The sequence below is a fragment of the Castor canadensis genome, chromosome 15, assembly GCF_047511655.1.
Source record: "Castor canadensis chromosome 15, mCasCan1.hap1v2, whole genome shotgun sequence".
NCBI lineage: Eukaryota > Metazoa > Chordata > Mammalia > Rodentia > Castoridae > Castor > Castor canadensis.
In genome coordinates, this window is record NC_133400.1 from 102171803 (window position 1) to 102178207 (window position 6405).

The window sequence follows — 6405 nt, forward strand, 5'->3', positions numbered from 1 at the left end:
AGTTGCATGTGATTACCAATGAGTCATTTGTAAGGAAGGTCCCTTTTCAGCTGCCTAGAACAATCCTGTCTTAAAACCTGTAAGGGACATAAGAACAAACTCAAGCTATTTATGAGCAATTCCAGATAAATGACTCAGTCAAAGATTAAGTGATGCCAAGTTAAAATAAATTGACTAATACTGTATGGGTAGAATATATTGCCTTGGGTCAGAAATTAGAGGTCATTTCTGCTAAGAGTTAATGTATCTTTTAGTCACATTTGGAAGAGAAGTACATGAAATAGCACAAAGAAATTGTGCCTGAAACCCTCATACACACTTGGCAGGTGAGTAGAACTGTATCTTCAGTTTTTTTAAACAAAACTACTTTGAAACATGGTTTTCTGGGAAGGACATCAGGAATTGCCAGAAAAACTAAGTAGGACTCTAGAATGTCATTTCAGTTTTGTTTTGTTCTTAAAATGAGCCTACAATGCTAAGTAAATGTTTCTTTTTTTATAAGCCATATTTTTGAGGATCCTTTGGTGGGCTGGCTTGACATGCTCTACAGGGAAAGCCTGGCATGCAGGTGTGTGCTCACCTGTAGTGAGAGTGCTTGGGTGTGCTGTGTTGTGTCACTAGGAATGGCTGAAGGGTCCTGCAAAGCGAAGGCATCGCTGACTCAGGATGTCCAGAAAACATCTTGTGTCTGCACCCTCAGGTGCTCTGCAGAGTGCTTGCTGTCCCTCAGAGTGGCCCTGTGGAGCTGGGGACACCTGGAGCCCAGCGCGGGGTGTTCCCACCTGCACCAGGAGGAACCTGTCCTGGATGTGTTCTGTGGAGGAGTATCCCACCTTCTAAGGAGGTAACAGCCTTGAAGATAGAGTTTTCTTTAAAACCCTCCAAAAAGGGAATGTGACCATGCATCTGCAGGGTGTCAGGCTTAGGAAATCTGACTCAATTTAATTTAGTAGAAAAAGACTGGCCAAGAAGAGGAGAGAGACTGGAGGAAAGCATTGAGTAGAGGTGAAATAGGACTCTGTTCAGAATCTTGAGTCTGGGGATAGCACGATCCTGTGAGATTCACATGTCTGTTCATGCTTGTGCGATGGCTTGGCTGCGTTAAAAGCCTATTGAGTGAGTGCACAGAGTTCTGATTTTGCTGTGGCTCAGCTTGGCCTTCAACATGTGAGTTAAAAGCATGGTTTGCGTTTCCTCCTGTTCTTTGGTTGCATGTTTTAGTGGAGTGCTCAGTTCTGTGCCCAGCCCCCACCAACATTCCTGTCACTGACACCTGCTGTGCGGGAAGCTAGAGTCCCTACTGTAGACTGTAAGGAATACAGAAGTCCTTGCCGGTTTGACTCATTGAAGGACAATGTGGGTGCTCACCTATGATTTGCTAAATTCCCTGTATTTTTATATGAATGTGTAAGCTTCTCCTATGACCAGACCAGGCGTGCTGGTGGGTGGAGATGCAGTGTTGAGCAGAACTCATATGGTCCCTGGCTTGAGTTCACAGAGGAGGACAGGTAGTAGTCGAGTAACACCATAAACAAAGGTGTGATTTTTAAGCTCTGTGCAGCACAGGGTTCTGTGGAGAGAATAGGTTCAGGGATCTCATTTGAATCCAGCACTCAAGGCCTCTGCGGGCTGCTGCAGTGGCTCACATTTACAATCTCAGCTACTTGGAAGGCAGAGATTGGGAGGACTGAGGTTTGAGGCCAGCTCATGAGACCCCTCCCCCATATCAATCTTACCAGCTTTTAGCTGGGGGTGGTGGCAAGCACCTGCCACCCCAGCTATGCGGGAAGCATAAATAAAAGGATCACTAGCCTGGGCTAAATGCAAGACCCTAACTGAAGGTGGAAATGGATGGGGCGTGGCTCAGGTGTTGGAGCACCTGCCAAGCAACTGCAAGGTTCTGAGTTCAAATCCCCGAACTGCCACAAGAAAAAACAAAAAAGCTTCTGAGGAAGTAACTGAGCTGAACTTCAAGACAGCAAGCAGGAAGGCATGGCCCAGAGCCTGCAAGGGGGATGTGTTCCCTTGCAGTCCTGTGGGACCAGGACAGTGAGCGAGGGACATGTGGCACAAGGCTGGGTGATGGGCAGGGTCTTGGACACCAGTGGGGTCTGGCTCTTGTCCTTGGTGGATGGAAGCCGTTGAAGGGAGCAGGAGAGGGCAGCCACACAGTCCAGCCTCCACCTTGGGTGGAGGACAGAGGCAGCACATTTGCAGCTGGAATCTCTCTGGCAGAATGGCTCAGCAGGACTTTATGAGCTGTCTGTGCCCAGCACGGCAGGGCACAGCTGATGGGGATGTCAGCTGTCCTATGGGGCAGCCCAGGGACAAAGCGGCCTGTATCAGCTGAGGCCCTGAATCCTCCTGCTGCTCACAGAAGTGAGCTGGGTGCAAATCCTGCTCACTGAGCCTTCCACAGGACTGAGGCTGACTGGAGTCTGTGAGAAGCCCTGAGGCAGAAGCACAGGGCTCCGGCAGCCATGTCCTGCTGAAAAAAGCAGCAGTGGGATGGAAAACGGTGTCAGCACTGACGGCTGGATGGTTGTAGTGCTGTGGATAATTGCCCTGTCCAGCCTCTCCTGTGGCCCATTCTCAAATTCCATACCAGGGAAGACCACCTGCCCTTAACCATTGGTTGTTTCAAGGGACTCAGCTTGGGTACAGAGCTGAAGGCCATGCCACAGGCTGGGAGCCATAGCAGATGTGGAGAGGACAGGCAGGCCTGATGAGCCTCCAGAAGCAGAACAAGAAATGAGAAACGGTAACCAGTGTGTTTCTGCACAAGTGTCTTTTTTATTTATTTCCATTTTTTGAGCTAAAGATGGAGCCTAGGGCCTCATGCACAGCTGGCTTTACCTGCAGCCAGCTGTGTATTCTGTATTAGGATGAAAATAGAGGAAGAGATGGTTTGGGGAAAGGAGGTAGAGTTTAAGTGGTTTGGGGTTTTTTTTGCGGGGGGGGCAGGGATTTAACAGGTGGTTCTGGGGTCTGAATTCAGGTCTTTGTGTTTGCTAGGCAGGCATTTGTTCATTTATTTTAAATTCACATTATTTCTCAGAATTGTTTTTTGAGAGGGGAATCTCACTGTGTTGCCCCAGGCTGGTTTTGAACTCACAGGTTCAATTGATCCTTCCACCTTGGCCTCCTGAGTCGCTGGGACATCAGGTGTGTGCCACTGAGCCTACCTGAGGATTTAGTGTGGCGATTCCACAACTTGAGGCTTACGAGAAAACCAAGGGTGTTGGGTAGTGAGGTCTGGAGCCCAGGACAGGGCAGGGCTCCTGCTGAGTAGGGAAGCCGCTTCCTCAGAGCACTGCCTTCTACAAGGGATGGAAATCTGGCTTCAAGAGGTTTGAGGTTTGAGACAGGGCCTTGCCCTATAGCGCAGGATGGCCTGGAACTCCATGTGGCCCAGATTGGCCACAAATGCATAATTCTTCTGCCCCATCATAAGTGCTGGGATTACAGGAGTGCACCAGCATGCCGACCTGGCTCCAAGGATTTTTTTTTCTTTTCACTTTGGTGGTACTGAAGTTTAAACTCAGGGCCTCACTCACCCTTGCTAGGCAGGCACTGTACCAGTTGAGCCATGCTTGCAGCCCTCCAAGGGTTTTTGCTTTGTTTTAAGTAAGGAATTTTCTCAGTCACATAATAGAAATTCTAGAGGCCAGTGGATTTCCTGGGCTCCCTGCTTTGGAATACATCTCTTTTGTCTGTCTGTCTGCCTGCCTGTCTGTATCCCAGATGGCTTTGCCCACAGTTGAGAGAAGGTTCTGATACCTTTGGGGGCCACTCACCCTCCTGTCTAGCCAGAATGCCTCTACCTCCCTTCCCTGCTCCTCACTCTCCAGAGCCAAGGAGTCCCTAGAAGCCCTCAGCCTCTCTAGTTTGCATTAGGTCTGCCCGTCTCCAGATTCCTGATGAGTCACCCTGGCTTCTGCTAGTTGAGGTCATGTTCCGAACATGACATCGCTGTCCCATGGTCAGGTAATGTGAACGCTGGGGCACTACAGAGTTGCTGGCAGGCACTTGGAAATAAATGTAACAAGAATAAGGGCCCAGAGTGAAAGCTGAGGCTGTGTCCATGCCTTGACAGTCTCAGCATTTTGAGTTCGAACAGGACGAGTAGCCGACAAAGGAAGACAGTGGCCCAGAAGCCAGGGCAGAGCATCCTGGGCTGTGCTGCGGGGAGCACTGGTGAGGTGAGGCCAGAGCATCTGTTAGGTCTGCAGGAGAGGCTGACACCTCACCAGCAATGTGGATTGAGTGGTGGAAATGGATTGAAATGCGGACAGGTGATGTCATTTAGGACAGGTGACACACCACAGCAATGGAGAACAGACTTAGCAGGGTATGATGGCACACATCTGTAGTCCCAGCTACTCAGGAGGCTGAGGCAGGAAGCTCATTTAAGCCCAGGAGTTCAAGAATGGCTTGGGCAACATAGGAAGACTCTGTCTCTAGCAATAATAAGCCACAGTTGCTAAGATCGTTAGCTATCCATGAGGCAAAGAATGAAACTGGACCCCTACCTACCTCACTATACGTTGTCATATCAATTCTAGGAAAATTAAAGAACTAATTGAAAGACAAAGCCATTAATCACTTAAAAGAATATCCATGTAACCTTGGGGTAGGAAATTTCTAAAGCAAAAGAAAAGATTTAATTTCAAAAACACCTGTTAATCAAAAAAACATGAGAAAGAGAACGAGCAGACCAGAGTATGCAGCGTGAGCGACAGTGTCTTGGTGTCCAGAGGGATGGCCCTGTTGGTCTGCTGTGGTCTTGGAAGGGTTGACGCTCTGTCCTACACTGTTGGTGTGCCCAGAGCTGGTTTCTGCCATGCAGAGTCGCTGCTGACCATGTGCTACTGAGCTCTGGCGTGAGGCTTGTGCATTTGAGGAACTGGTTTTCCTAGTAAATTGAAATAACCATATTAGACTTGTGGCTCCCATGTTAGATTGTGCAAAACCCTAGAATATATGAAGAACTCCTACAAATCAGTGAGAAAAATGCAGTTGATGGAGGGGGAGGCAAAAGCTTAAGGAAGCACTTCATGGCCAGATATAGTGGCCATGCCTGTAATCCCAGCACTGAGGCTGAGGCAGTAGGATCATGAGTTCCAGGCCAGCCTGGGCTACAGAATGAAACCCTGTCTCAAAATAAAAAAAATAAGCAGATAAATGAGACAGGGTCTCACTCTGTAGCTCCAATTGGCCTGGAATTTGCCCTCTCTGGTCTCAAATATGACCTTCTTGCTTCAGCCTCCTGAGTGCTAGGATTACAGAGGTGAAGCACCATACCTGGCTAGAGAGGCGCACATTTACGACAAAGAGATGCCACTGAACACCCAACAAACTAACAAAAATGTAGATGCAACAGAGCCAAATGTGCATGAGGACAGGAAGCTCTCCTGCCCCTCTGCTATGAATGTAAGTTTGTAGTCTGGAAAGCCATGTGGAGGCACAGACCACCTACCTTGCTTTTTCACAGTAGCAGGTGAAAAAAGATCAGTTCTGCACGGTGAGTCCATTCACACAGGGTTCAGAATCAGAACTTGGCTTCTCCACACTTCCCTACACATGCAAGGACAAAAAAGTGTAAGGGGAAGAAAGGGGCCTGCCTGGTCAGGAGGGGACCCTGGTGCCAGCGAGGCTCTACTGCTTGACCTATGCAACGGTACACTGAGCATGCCTCTGAGAACAGTCTGAAGTCTCGTTCTATGAGAAACATTTTAAGAGTGGGGAAGGGGAGGGTGGAGCTGTTGTACAGAGGGGTGTTGAGGGCCAGCGGCTAAGTGCTCACGTGCTGTGGAAAGACTAAGCTGAGCCGGGTGTGGTGGTTTGTACCTAAAATCCCAGCTACTTGGGGCAGAGATAGGAGGATTGCAGTTCAAAGCCTGCCCAGGGTAAATAGTTCAAGAGACCCTATCTCGAAAAAACCCATCATAAAAAAGGGCTGATGGAGTGACTCAAGGTGTAGGCCCTGAGTTTGGGCCCCAGTACCACAAAAAAAAACCAAAAACCTAATACTAACAAGGGCTCAAGTGAGAGAACACCTGACAAATGTGAGGCCCTGTACTGCCAAAAAAGCATGGCAGTGAGCGCCCGTCATCCCAGCTATGCAGGGAAGCACAGATGGGAGAATTGAGGTCCACAAGCCCCTATATAAAAAAAAACTAAAGCAAAAGGACTGGCAGTGTGGCTGAAGAGGTAGAGGGCCTGCCTGGCAGCAAGCTTAAGACCCTGAGTTCAAACCCCAGTACCTCCAAAAAAAGAAAAAAAACGGGTGCAGCTCAGTGGTGAGCGCTTGCCTAGCAAGTGGAAAAAAAAGAAAAAACTTGTAGTATTTAAGAATCTTGAATGTTAAGTGACAAGTCTAGTATACCTCTTACTAGGCGTGTG